Source organism: Chiloscyllium plagiosum, unplaced genomic scaffold (assembly GCF_037043375.1).
Source record: "Chiloscyllium plagiosum isolate Xiang-an unplaced genomic scaffold, Cpla_swu_hap1 HiC_scaffold_2, whole genome shotgun sequence".
NCBI classification, from domain to species: Eukaryota; Metazoa; Chordata; class Chondrichthyes; order Orectolobiformes; family Hemiscylliidae; genus Chiloscyllium; species Chiloscyllium plagiosum.
The window spans coordinates 3,559,213-3,574,317 of record NW_028270140.1 but is presented as its reverse complement, the minus strand read 5'-3'; the positions used below and the strand labels follow the sequence as shown (position 1 = coordinate 3,574,317).

Genomic DNA, 15,105 nt, shown 5'->3' with positions numbered 1-15,105 from the left:
AAGGGTCAACTGCTGCTCCCGTATTTATGAATGAATGTAAAATATTCCATGCCACAATGAATTGTTGACCTTGACCTGTCAAGAGATATCAAGGGTACATATATGGCAACAATATTTAAACTTCTCACAAGCTATTTACACAGAGGTAGGAGACAGAATGATGGCTATGATGTCTGGAGGGTGACTATTCAGAAGGGCATTGGAAGACACCAGCAAAAAATAAAACAGTCAGCTACCTTAGAACAGGACTCGGGGGATGGGGGGGTGGGGGGGGGGTGGGCGAAGGGAGAAAATAGAGGCTAGCATCTCATCTGCAAGAAACAGACAGACTTGGACATCAGAGTGGCCTCCTGAGGCTTCCCAGATGATGCCTACCACCATGAGCTGATCACCATGGTGCATCACCATTGTCTCAAAGGCAAATGACTGCCACCCAATGGCCATATCCCTGGTGAGTTATCCTGGTGTCTGACCAATATTTATCCCTTAATTAGCACAACAAAAAGTCAGGCTTCCTGATCATTAAACAGATGCTTTTGGGAATATGCATATTGAACAGGGCGGCACAGTGGCACAGTGGTTAGCACTGCTGCCTCACAGCGCCAGAGACCCGGGTTCAACTCCCGCCTCAGGCGACTCTCTGTGTGGAGTTTGCACATTCTCCCCGTGTCTGCGTGGGTTTCCTCCGGGTGCTCCGGTTTCCTCCCACAATCCAAAAAAATGTGCAGGTTAGGTGAACTGGCCATGCTAAATTGCCAGTAGTGTTAGGTGAAGGGGTAAATGTAGGAGTATGGGTCTGGGTGGTATATGCTTCGGCGGGGCGGTGTGGACTTGTTGGGCCGAAGGGCCTGTTTCCACACTGTAACTAATCTAATCTAATCTAATCTAATCTAATCTAACACTGGGGCTCCTGATTCACTGCAGTGAAAATAAATTGAAACTTTGCTCCATTGGCTTTAAAGCTCTTTGAGATGTTTCACGATGATAAGTATCAAAAAAATGACACGTTGGACATTCTATAAATTCTGTCTTAACCATGAATATACTTAGCGATCAGCGATATACAATTCCACTATTCTCCAAGAAAAGGACATTCCACCTCACCTCTGTTTTAAATGGACAACTCCTTATTCTGAGATGATGCCCTCTGGTCCTAGATTCTCCCAAGAGGGAAGGAAACCTTTCCGCATCTCCTCTGTCAAGTCCGTGAGATCTAAATTCAAATGAGCATAGGCCCAACCGACTCAACCTCTCCACACAAGACAATCCCTCCATATCTGGAACAAACCAAGTGAACTTTCTTTGTACTGTCCCAATGGTAGTATATCCCTCCTTCGATCAAGGGCCCAAACCTATTCACAGTGTTCCAGCTGTGATCTGATGAGTGCCTTGTACAGTTACAAAAAACCTTCCCGACACTTGCACCCCACTCCCTTCAAAAAAAAAGGCCAACATTCCAATTGGCTTTCCCTATTCCCGCTCTATTTGAATACTCATTTTTTGCTATTCCTGCATGAGAACTCCCAAAGCCTACCTGTTCTGTAGCTCTCTGCAGTCTATTTAAATAATCTTCAGGTCCACTGTTCTTCCTGCCAAAGAGTATAATCTCACATTTTCCCTGATTATTTTTCATCTGCCAAGTTTTTGTCCATTTACTTAACCAGTGTATATGCCCCTGCAGACCCTGTGTCATCCTCAGTAAAAAGAAACTCCACAGAGGCTGGTATCCCATCACCCCTTTACTTACACACGGAGAATCTTTGACACTAATCCAGCTCCCTCAGAGCCAGCTCTCAGACTGAACAGAACCTCTGACACCCCTGTTTTTTTGTTTTTTTTTTCCTTTTTCTCTCTTCTTTTTTCTTTTTTCCTTTCTTTTGTCGTGCTTATTTTTTCCCCAGCACCCATGTTGTGTGTGTGCAGGTGTGGCACCCCTGTTTATATCTGTCAGCCAGGGCTCCCTGTTTGGACCAAATTAACATCCCCATTCAGGGTACTCATATTCAAAGTTTGTGAGAAGATTTGTAGCTCGGGTGTTCGTTGTTGTGGTTCTGTTCGCCGAGCTGGGAATTTGTGTTGCAGACGTTTCGTCCCCTGTCTAGGTGACATCCTCAGTGTTTGGGAGCCTCCTGTGAAGCGCTTCTGTGATCTTTCCTCCGGCATTTATAGTGGTTTGTCTCTGCCGCTTCCGGTTGTCAGTTCCAGCTGTCCGTTGCAGTGGTCGGTATATTGGGTCCAGGTCGATGTGCTTATTGATTGAATCTGTGGATGAGTGCCATGCCTCTAGGAATTCCCTGGCTGTTCTCTGTTTGGCTTGTCCTATAATAGTAGTATTGTCCCAGTCGAACTCATGTTGCTTGTCATCTGCGTGTGTGGCTACTATGGATAGCTGGTCGTGTCGTTTCGTGGCTAGTTGGTGTTCATGGATACGGATCGTTAGCTGTATTCATGTTTGTCCTATGTAGTGTTTTGTGCAGTCCTTGCATGGGATTTTGTACACTACATTGGTTTTGCTCATGCTGGGTATCGGGTCCTTCGTTCTGGTGAGTTGTTGTCTGAGAGTGGCTGTTGGTTTGTGTGCTGTTATGAGTCCTAGTGGTCGCAGTAGTCTGGCTGTCAGTTCGGAAATGCTCTTGATGTCTGGTAGTGTGGCTAGTCCTTTGGGTTGTGGCATGTCTTCGTTCTGTTGTCTTTCCCTTCGGCATCTGTTGATGAAATTGCGCAGGTATCCGTTTTTGGCGAATACATTGTATAGGTGTTCTTCTTCCTCTTTTTGCAGTTCTGGTGTACTGCAGTGTGTTGTGGCCCTTTTGAACAGTGTCTTGATGCAACTTCTTTTGTGTGTGTTGGGGTGGTTGCTTTCGTAGTTTAGGACTTGGTCTGTGTGTGGCTTTCCTGCATACCTTTGTGGTGAATTCTCCGTTCGGTGTTCTCTGTACCATCACGTCTAGGAATGGGAGTTGGTTGTCCTTTTCTTCCTCTCCAGTGAATCGGATTCCTGTGAGTGTGGCGTTGATGATCCGGTGTATGTTCTCTATTTCTGTGTTTTTAATGATTACAAAGGTGTCATCCACATATCTGACCCAGAGTTTGGGTTGAATTTGCGGTAAGACGGTTTGTTCTAACCTTTGCATTACCGCTTCTGCTATGAGTCCAGAGATGGGTGAGCCCATGGGTGTGCCGTTGATTTGTTCATATATTTGGTTGTTGAATGTGAAGTGTGTTGTGAGGCACAGGTCCAGTAGTTTGAGTATGCCGTCTTTGTTGATAGGTTCACCGTCCTGTTGTCTGTTCTATATCTCCAGCAGGTTGGCTATTGTTTCTCTGGCTAGGGTTTTGTCGATAGAGGTGAACAGTGCCGTTACGTCGAATAAGACTATGGTTTCTTCCTTGTCTATGTGTATATTTCTGATGATGTCCAAGAATTCCTGTGTTGATTGTATAGAGTGTCTGGATCCGCTGACCAGGTGTTTCAGTTTCTGCTGTAGTTCTTTAGCCAGTTTGTGAGATGGTGTCCCTGGTAGTGATACTATGGGTCTGAGTGGGATGTCTGGTTTGTGCACTTTAGGTAGTCCATAGAATCTGGGGGTGTTGTTGCTTTCAGGTTTCATTCTCTGTTGGTCCGACCTGGTTATCTGTCTGTTTTTTTGTAGGTTCCTCAGTGTGTTGTTTATCCTATTGTTGAGCTGTGGGGTGGGGTCAAACTCCCTCTTTGGGTAGGTGTTGGTATCTGCAAGTAGTTGTTGCGCTTTTTGGATGTAGTCTGCTTTGTCCAGGATGACCGTCATTCTGCCTTTGTCTGTTGGTAGTATGATTATGTTTTTATCATTTCTAAGTGATTTTAGTGCTTCCCTCTCCTTGGTGTTGAGTTTATGTGTTTGTCTTTTCCTTGTTATCAGAGGTACGATACTTTGTCTCACTGTTTGTTGTGTCTCTTCTGTCAGTCCATTGTTCCTGAGTGTGCATTCAAGTGCTGCTAGGAAGTCTGCTGTCTTGGTGTCCCTGTGGTTGTAGTTGAGTCCCTTGGCCAGTATTGTTCTTTCCGTGTCTGTGAGCTGTCTGTGGGAGAGGTTTCTAACCCAGGTATGTGTTGTGGTGTCCTCTCTGTTGTGTGTTAGTTTGGCCATGTTTTCTTTTAGTGCTGTTTTTTTGTGGCGTGTGGTCCTGTTCTGTCCTACGGTGACGGCCTGTTCTATGGTCTGGGTCCATTCCTGATTGGTGGTTTTTGAAATTAACAATTTTTGGCGTGCAATTTCTTATCTGTATTTGTGAAGTCTGTTGTGAGCGTCTGTAATCATTACCTGGATCATCCTGAATCCGTTCTGTCTGGCTGTATCCCTGGCTTGTGGGTTGTTGACTGGTGGTCTGTATCTGACACATGGTGGAAGGATTCGATTCTTTCAGTATTCATGCAGGAACCGGAGTTGTTCGTATGTGGCGCTTAGGCGGCTGGTACAGGATTCCCATTTCCTGGCTTGTCTTAGCGTCTCTCGCCCGTAGGTGTTCAAAATTTGTGAGAAGATTTATAACTCGGGTGCTCGTTGTTATGGATCTGTTCGCCGAGCTGGGAATTTGTGTTGCAGACGTTTCATCCCCTGTCTAGGTGACATCCTCAGTGCTTGGGAGCCTCCTGTGAAGCGCTTCTGTGATCTTTCCTCCGGCATTTGTAGTGAAACCTGAAAGCAACAACACCCCCAGATTCTATGGACTACCTAAAGTGACAAACTAGACATCCCACAGACCCATAGTATCACTACCAGGGACACCATCACACAAACTGGCTAAAGAACTACAGCAGAAACTGAAACACCTAATCAGCGGATCCAGACACTCTATACAATCAACACAGGAATTCTTGGACATCATCATGAAATATACACATAGACAAGGAAGAAACTATGGTCTCATTCGACGTAACGGCACTGTTCACCTCTATCGACAAAACCCTAGCCAGAGAAACAATAGCCAACCTGCTGGACATACAGAACAGACAACAGGACGTTGAAACTATCAACAAAGACGGCATACTCAAACTACTGGACCTGTGCCTCACAACACACTTCACATTCAACAACCAAATATATGAACAAATCAACAGCACACCCATGGGCTCATCCATCTCTGGACTCATAGCAGAAGCAGTAATGCAAAGGTTAGAACAAACAGTCTTACCGCAAATTCAACCCAAACTCTGGGTCAGATACGTGGATGACACCTTTGTAATCATTAAAAACACAGAAATAGAGAACACACACCGGATCATCAACGCCACACTCACAGGAATCCGATTCACTGGAGAGGAAGAAAAGGACAACCAACTCCCATTCCTAGACGTGATGGTACAGAGAACACCGAACGGAGAATTCACCACAAAGGTATACAGGAAAGCCACACACACAGACCAAGTCCTGAACTACGAAAGCAACCACCCCAACACACATAAAATAAGTTGCATCAAGACATTATTCAAAAGGGCCACAAAACACTGCAGTACACCAGAACTGCAAAAAGAGGAAGAAGAACACCTATACAATGTATTCGCCAAAAACAGATACCCCGGCAATTTCATCAACAGATGGCTAAGGGAAAGACAACGGAATGAGGACATGCCACAACCCAAAGGACTAGCCACACTACCATACATCAAGAACATTTCCAAACTGACAGCCAGACTACTGCAACCACTAGGACTCATAACAGCACACAAACCAACAGCCACTCTCAGACAACAACTCACCAGAATCAAGGACCCAATACCCAGCATGAGCAAAACCAATGTAGTGTACAAAATCCCATGCAAGGACTGCACAAAACACTACATAGGACAGACAGGAAGACAGCTAACGATCTGCATCCATGAACACCAACTAGCCACGAAACGACACGACCAGCTATCCTTAGTAGCTACACACGCAGATGACAAGTAACATGAGTTCGACTGGGACAACACTACTATTATAGGACAAGCCAAACAGAACAGTCAGGGAATTCCTCGAGGCATGGCACTCATCCACAGATTCAATCAATAAGCACATCGACCTGGACCCAATATGCCGACCACTGCAACGGACAGCTGGAACTGACAAACGGAAGCGGCAGATTCAAACCACTACAAATGCTGGAGGAAAGATCACAGAAGCGCTTCACAGGAGGCTCCCAAGCACTGAGGATGTCACCTAGACAGGGGACGAAACGTCTGCAACACAAATTCCCAGCTCAGCGAACAGAACCACAACAAGGTACTCATATCCTACAAAGGTCCACCTGGCTAACTGTATTACAATCCCTCTCCCTTAGATTCCGAGGACAAAGGCCAGCTTTTTTTTGTAGTTTCTCCAGGGAGTGTTTAGCACCAGCTCCGGTTCCTCCAACCCTGCCTCTGATATGGGCAGCAAGCCATTCTGGTCACGAGATGTATCTAGCTGGTCCAGTTAACGATTCTCACCCAACTTATCGAAAAGACAGGGAGGTGGGCAGAGGGGACGGGGTTGCCTTGTTAGTCAAGAACAAAATTAAATCTATGGCACTGAATGACATAGCGTCGGATGATGTGGAGTCTGTGTGGGTGAAATTGAGGAACCACAAATGCAAAAAAACCATAGTGGGAGTTATGAACAGACCTCCTAACAGTGGTCAGGACCAGGGGCACAACATGTACCGGGAATTAGAGAAGGCATGTCAGAAAGGCAAGGTCACGGTGATCATGGGAGACTTCAATATGCAGGTGGACTGGGTAAATAATGTTGCCAATGGATCCAAAGAAAGGGAATTCATGGAATGCTGACAGGATGGCTTTTTGGAACAGTTTGTCATGGAGCCTACAAGGGAGCAGGCTATTCTGGACCTAGTGCTATGTAATGAACCAGACTTTATAAAAAATCTTAAAGTAAGGGAACACTTAGGAAGCAGCGATCATAATATGGTAGAGTTCAGTCTGCAGTTTGAAAGAGAGAAGGCAAAATCGGATGTAATGGTGTTACAGTTAAATAAACGTAATTATGAGGGCATGAGAGAGGAACTGACGAAAATAGACTGGAAGCAGAGCCTAGCGGGGAAGACAGTAAAGCAAAAATGGCAGGAGTTTGTGGGTAAAATTGAGGACACTGTACAGAGGTTCATCCCCCAAGAAGAGAAAGATTATCCAGGGAGGGCTTAGTCGGCCATGGCTGACAAAGGAAGTCAGGAAATCTATCAAAGAAAAAGAGAGATCCTATAAAGTGGCCAAGAGCACTGGAAAATCAGAAGATTGGGAAGGCTACAAAAACAAACAGAGGATAGCAAAGAGAGAAATAAGGAAGGAGAGGATCAAATATGAAGGTAGGCTAGCCAGTAATATTAGAAATGATAGTAAAAGTTTCTTTCAATACATAAGAAACAAACGACAGGCAAGAGTAGACATTGGGCCACTTCAAACTGATGATGGAAGCCTAGTGATGGGAGATAAGGAAATAGCAGGAGAACTTAATAAGTACTTTGCGTCAGTCTTCACAGTGGAAGACATGAGTAATATCCCAACAATTCAAGGGAGTCAGGGGGCTGAGTTGAGTATGGTTGCCATTACAAAAGAGAAAGTGCTAGAAAAGCTAAAAGGCCTTAAAATTGATAAATCTCCTGGCCCCGATGGGCTACATCCTAGAGTTCTGAGGGAGGTGGCTGAGGAAATAGCAGAGGCGTTGGTTGAGATCTTTCAAAAGTCACTGGAGTCAGGGAAAGTCCCGGATGATTGGAAGATTGCTGTTGTAACCCCCTTGTTCAAGAAAGGATCAAGGCAAAAGATGGAAAATTATAGGCCAATTAGCCTAACCTCGGTTGTTGGTAAAATTCTAGAATCCATCATTAAGGATGAGGTTTCTAAATTCTTGGAAAAGCAGGGTCGGATTAGAACAAGTCAACATGGATTTAGTAAGGGGAGGTCCTGTCTGACAAACCTGTTGGAGTTCTTTGAAGAGGTGATAAGTAGGTTAGACCAGGGAAACCCAGTGGATGTGATCTACCTAGACTTCCAAAAGGCCTTTGATAAGTTGCCACACGGGAGGCTGCTGAGCAAGGTGAGGGCCCATGGTGTTCGAGGTGAGCTACTGGTATGGATTGAGGATTGGCTGTCTGACAGAAGGCAGAGAGTTGGGATAAAAGGTTCTTTTTCGGAATGACAGCTGGTGACAAGTGGTGTCCCGCAGGGTTCAGTGTTGGGGCCGCAGTTGTTCGCATTATATATTAATGATCTGGATGAAGGGACTGGGGGCATTCTAGTGAAGTTTGCCGATGATACAAAGTTAGGTGGACAGGCAGGTAGTACTGAGGAAGTGGGGAGGCTGCAGAAGGGTCTAGACAGTTTGGAGGAGCGGTCCAGGAAATGGCTGATGGAATTCAATGTGAGCAAATGCGAGGTCTTGCACTTTGGAAAAAAGAATACAAGCATGGACTACTTTCTAAACGGTGAGAAAATTCGTAAAGCCAAAGTACAGAGGGATCTGGGAGCGCTAGTTGAGGATTCTCTAAAGGTAAACATGCAGGTTGAGTCCGTGATTAAGAAAGCGAATGCAACGTTGTCAATTATCTCAAGAGAGTTGGAATATAAAAGCACTGTTGTGCTACTGATATTTTATAAAGCTCTGGTTAGGCCCCATTTGGAGTACTGTGTCCAGTTTTGGTCCCCACACCTCAGGAAGGACATACTGGCACTGGAGCGTGTCCAGCTGAGATTCACACGGATGATCCCTGGAATGGTAGGTCTAACATATAAGGAACGGCTGAGGATCCTAGGATTGTATTCAGTGGAGTTTAAAAGATTAAGGGGAGATCTAATAGAAACTGATAAGATAATACATGGCTTGGAGAGGGTGGACGCTAGGAAATTGTTTCTGTTAGGCGAGGAGACTAGGACCTGTGGACACAGCCTTAGAATTAGAGGGGATAAATTCAGAACAGAAATGTGGAGACATTTCTTCAGCCAGAGAGTGGTGGGCCTGTGGAATTCATTGCCACAGAGTGCAGTGGAGGCTGGGACGCTAAATGTCTTCAAGGCAGAAATTGATAAGTTCTTGATGTCACAAGGAATTAAGGGCTACGGGGAGAATGCGGGTAAGTGGAGTTGAAATGCCCATCAGCCATGATTGAATGGCAGAGTGGACTCGATGGGCCGAATGGCCTTACTTCCGCTCCTATGTCTTATGGTCTTAAGTTAACAACAGAGATGTGTGAAGGTGTTTGTTGAAGCAGCAATCACGAAGAAGCAGGTCGGTTTTATTGGGTGATAACTGTATGATGTGGTACACATTAAACATTCTACATTCCACATAACCGTCTCTGTGCCACAATAGGGTGATTCCATGTGCCTAACTTCTGTAAGTTTGGCTGAAGATCCATGAAACAATCCACAGCAAAACAGTTTAAGCACAGAACAGTAAGGCTAAATCAGGTACAGTGTAATTTATTAAACACTATAAATTATACATCAAACAATGATGCCAGTTGACATGGAAGCAGTAAAGAAGAATTTGAACTTCTGAAGAGGCGTGGTTGTTTTTAAGAATGTTTGAGAAGGATCATTTGCAACAATCGTAAAATGTATCAATTGTCATTTTCTTCCACAGTAGAGTCATAGAGATGTACAGCATAGAAACAGACCCTTCAAGTCCAACTGATCCATGCCGACCAGATATCCCAACCCAATCTAGTCCCACCTGCCAGCATCTGGCCCATATCTCTCTAAACCCTTCCTATTCGTATACCCATCCAGATGCCTCTTTAATGTTGTAATTGTACCAGTCTCCATCAGTTCCTCTGGCAGCTCAATCCATACACACATTACCCTCTGCGTGAAAAAGTTGCACCTTAGGTCCCTTTTAAGTCTTTCTCCTCTCACCCTAAACCTATGTTCTCTAGTTTTGGACTTTTCTACCCTGGGGAAAAGACCTTGGCTCTTCACCCTATCCATGCCCCTCAGGATTTTGTAAACTTCTATAAGACACAACTCAACCTCAGACACTCTTGGGAAAATAGCCCCAGCTTATTCAGCCTCTCCCTCTAGCTCAAACCCTCCAATCCTGGTAAATCCTTGTAAATCTTTTCTGAACCCTTTCAAGTTTCACAACATCCTTCCTATACAGGGAAACCAGTGGTGAATTAGTATTCCAAAAGTGGCCTAACCAATGTCCTGTAGAGTCGCAACATGACCTCCCAAATACTATATTCAATGCACTGTCCAATAAAAGCAAGAATACCAAACACCTTCTTCACTATCCTATCTACCTGCAACTCTACTTTCAACTTATGAACCTGCACCCTAATGGCTCTGTACAGCAACACTCCTCAGGACCTTACCATTAAGTGTATAAGTCCTGCTAAGATTTGCCTTTCCAAAATGCAACACCTCACACTTATCTAAATTAAACTCCACCTGCCACTCCTCAGCCCATCTGATCAAAATCCTGTTGTACTCTGAGGTAAGCTTCTTCGCTGTCCACTGCACCTTCTATTTTGGTGTCATCTGCAAACTTACTAACTATACTTCCTATGTTCACATCCAAATCATTTATACAAATGACAAAAGTCAGTGGACCCAGCACTGATCCTTGTGGCACTCCACTGGTCACAGGCCTCCAGGCTGAAAAACAAACCTCCACCACCACCCTCTGTCTTCTACCTTTAAGCCAGTTCTGTATCTAAACGGCTAATTATTCCATGTGATCTATCCTTGTTAACCAGTCTACTGTGCTGAACCTTGTCGAATGCCTTACTGAAGTTCCAATTGACCATATCTGCCACTCTGCCCTCAATCCTCTTTGTTACTTCCTCAAAAAACTCAATCAATCAAGATAGTGAGACATGATTTCCCACGCACAAAGCCATTTGGACTATCCCTAATCAGTCCTTGCCTTTCCAAATACATTGTACATCCTGTCCCTCAGAATCCCCTTCAACAACTTGCCCACCACCGATGTCAGGCTCACAGGTCTATAGTTTCCTGGCTCTTCCTTACCACCTTTCTTAAAAATACAAAATATTAGTTAATGTAACATGGCAACTCTTGACCGAGAAACACTTCTCAACTACAAGGAGGTTAAGAAAGTTAAAAATCACACAACACCAGGTTATAGTCCAACAGGTTTAATTGGAAGCACACTAGCTTACGGAGCGACGCTCCTTCATCAGGTGATAGTGATGAAGGAACGTCGCTCCAAAAGCTAGTGTGCTTCCAATTAAACCTGTTGGACTATAACCTGGTGTTGTGTGGTTTTTAACTTTGTACACCCCAGTCCAACACCGGCATCTCCAAATCGAGGTTAAGAAAGAAGTTCTACCAGTTCTGAAGAAGGGTCACTGGATCTGAAACACAAGCTTTGCTTTCTCTCTGCAGATGCTATTAGACCAAGTGAGTTTCACCAGCAATTTCTGTTTTGTTTCATATTTACAGTATCTACAGTTTGCTGATTTAGTCTAAGAAGGCTGATATCTGGCTGACAGACACAAAGCAAAGTTACAAGCAGAGGATTTGGAGGGTAAAGATGCAGATACAGACAAAAAAAAATCAGCCAACATAGCAGGAGCAATACGGAGAGTGTGAGGAGATGCAGCAAATCACTGTCAGGAAGAGATCAGTCTTCAGCTTTAGTTGATAAAAAGAAATGAGCATTTACACATACTGTATGAGCTGCCTGAAGAGGTCTAAAACTTGGAAAGGCCTGAATATCTCAAAGATGCTGGTAAGTGGCTAAACCTTGAAGTGGTTGTCAATGAATTCTGGAAGCAATACCAACAGGGACTGATAATTGTATCAGTGGATGAAAACTGTTGTTGGATGGGACTCCTGACCAACTGCATATGAATAAAGAATGACATTTTATGATCTGTGCGCCTACACAGTGCCAATATTTGTGTACAAAGTAATGCTGGTGCGTGTGATTGTATAAACATAGGAGGATCTTAGTTGTATTGATGATTATAAATAAAAAGATAAATCTAAGTTTAAGTGTCATTTCCCTGCTAATTTGTGTATAATTAACACAAATAAGAACCAAAAAAAAGTACAAATTACAAAATGTAAAAACATTGTTGATTTCTTTATTATGGTCATTTAGTAAATTTGATAATTTTCCTTTATATGTCCTCCATGGAGTTTGTAATATACTTAAAGGCCTTCAAATCAACCTGGGGAAGCACTTGGAAACCAAGTCCTGCTATTCATTATAAAAGTTAAAAGATTTTATAAATGTATGTAAACTTCTGCAAATTACTTGTCTTTTAGACTCAGGTTAACAGAAAGTAGAGATTAGAGTGGTGTTGAAAAAGCACAGCAGGCCAGGCAGCAGCCGAGGAGCAGGAAAATCAACATTTCAGGCAAAAGCCCTTCAACAGGAAAGGGCTTTTGTCTGAAATGTCAATTTTCCTGCTCCTCGGATCCTGCCTGACCTGCTGTGCTTTTCCAGCACCACTCTAATCTTGACTCTGATCTCCAGCATCTGCAGTCCACACTTCCGCCTTAACAGGACCAGGTTTTTCTACTAAAGTAGAATTATTATTTATTACAGTAAATAAACTGTAGCTACAAGTAAACAATTATAAACTGTCAACATATAACTCTATTCATTAAAATTCTAGCCCCCTTATAAACCTCTCTCCCTCCACAAAAAGACACAATAAAACATGGGTGTTATGGATGGAGGCCGAAGTCTATGAACACAGTTCAAATGATCCCTATCCACAGGGTTCACAGAGGTCAACCTTTTGGCTTGTCAGGACCTGCTGCTCCTTGATCACTCTTTTCCAAGTCCTTTCACTTGCCTGATAGAGGCACAGAGTGACTGGTCCATACTTATAAAGTCGCTGCCTTATTGGTTAAAAGCCACAGCCACTGATATGGAGAAACAGATTTCAAGCTTGAGGTATTTTTTTGTGACAGCAGTGTAAATGACAGCACCTTCCTTCCAATGGCTTATGACCAGACATTCCCATCAACAAGCTGTTCAGCTAGCTGGGAGCCAATCATTGTTGTTGTCAGGCAGAAGACCACGGTCATCAACAGCTGGTCATAACTCCACAGACCAATCAGCTACTTGTTGCCAGCTGAATCACCCTTCCCATACACACCTCTGCTCCAACGCATCTGTAGTAACCTCTCCCACTGTAGGAACAAGTACCCATTACAATAAGCATTTGGTAACTTGCTTTTAAAAGGCCCAGCAATCCTTTAGACAACCTCTAACTTTTAAAAGGGTTACTTTCCCATTTTAGTCCACAATCAAAAATACAGAAAAATAAAAAGAAATGGTATTTACCAAGAAAATAGCAAACACTTAAGAAAAATGTTTAAAAAGGAGAAAAAGTTTGAGGTGAAGCGATAGAAGGAAAATATTCCAAAGTGGGAATGTACAAGTGGTCAACATTAGAAGAATACAGAAATTTCAAAAGCTGTAACATCTCTGAGTGGTTTGGCATCATATTTTGTTTCCAAATGCTCTTTTGAAGTCCCTTGCATGGCTTTATATTTATTTGATTTTTTTAATGTAAGAAGTTGATGCTGCAGCCAGAAAGAGGTATGGATATTAGGGAATTTCAAAGTCATGAATACAGAGTTTAAAAATGAAAGATGAGAATTCTAAGGTCAAGGTGTTACCAAATTTGGTGGCTTTGAGTGTGCTAGGTTTAATCTCACTGTCACTGGAGTTTTTGCCAAAGATTTGAAACTCTCTCAATAATTCTGTTCACCACTTTAATCAACTTTAAAGATGCTCCTTAAACTCGACCTCTTTGATCAAGCTTTCACTTAGCTGTTCTGTTACCATTTGTGCACCTGTGTCAAATGTTGTTCGATAGCGATCCTGTGACTCTTCTTGCCATCTTAGTACTTTGTATTAACTCAGAAGTCCATGACGTCAGGTTATAGTCCAGAAGTCATCTGATGAAGGAGCTGCGCTCTAATAGCTTGCAATTTCAAATAAACCTGTTGGACTATAACCTGGTATCGTGCGACATCGGACTCTGTCCACCGCAGTCGAACACCGGCACCTCCACATTACAGCTTCTTGAACACAACCAGAATTTCGTGTCCTTTACCCCCTACAAGCCGACAAGCCGTACTCATAAATTTCCAGCAATTATCCAAGTTCAGATTCAGTTCAAAGTGACAAGAATTTTCAAAGTTGTATCACAGATCTGCAAAACACTTCTTTGAAAGATTTCACGTGGCAACAATGGAAGTTGAGTTTAAAGTTGGGAAGCTGCCTGGATTACATTTACTCAAAATTCTATCCCTATTATGTATGATTAAGTGTAAACATCTATTAGCCAAATGATTGATAGACAAATTTTGGTACAGCTTACAACCTGCAATTATAATCTCCTCCTCACATTCCCTCCTTCAAAGATACTACAAGTTAAATTGTTCAGTATATAGTCAGCATTTACTTAAAATGTGAAATTTACTCCCAGCTGTGGCTCAATAGTCACCACGAAGACACAAGGTTTTGGGTTGATGTCCCACTCAAGAGCTTGAGCACAAAAATCAAGGCAAAACAGTGGCTCAGTGGTTGGCACTGCTGCCTCACAGCGCCAGGGACCCGGTTCAATTCCAGCCTCAGGTGACTGTCTATGTAGAGTTTGAACACTCTCCTCATGTCTGCATGTGTTTCTTCTGGGTGCTCCGGTTTCCTCCCACAATCCAAAGATGTGGAAATTAGGGTGGATTGGCCATGCTAAATTAGTGGAGAAAGTGAGAACTGCAGATGCTGGAGATCAGAGCTGAAAATGTGTTGCTGGAAAAGCGCAGCAGGTCAGGCAGCATCCAAGAAACAGGAGAATCGACATTTCAGGCATAAGCCCTTCTTCATTCCTGAAGAAGGGCTTATGCCCGAAACGCGATTCTCCTGTTCCTTGGATGCTGCCTGACCTGCTGCGCTTTTCCAGCAACACATTTTCAGCATGCTAAATTAGTCCAGAGTTCTGCAGGCTAGGTGGGTTGGCCATGGGAAATGCAGGGTTACAGGAATAAGGTACCGGGATGGATACTCTTCAGACGGTTAGTATGGACTAGATGGGCTGAATGGCCTGCTTCCACACTGTAGGGATTCTATGAATATGCCAATGTTGTACTAAGTGGGTACTGCA

The 15,105-nt window shown here is 43.6% G+C and overlaps 1 protein-coding gene across 4 annotated transcripts in view; it reads right to left on the bottom strand.

The window, feature by feature from the left end:
• dock8 (dedicator of cytokinesis 8) overlaps window positions 1-15,105 on the bottom strand; it is a 301,292-nt gene that overhangs the window by 240,911 nt on the left and 45,276 nt on the right. The window lies entirely within an intron of this gene.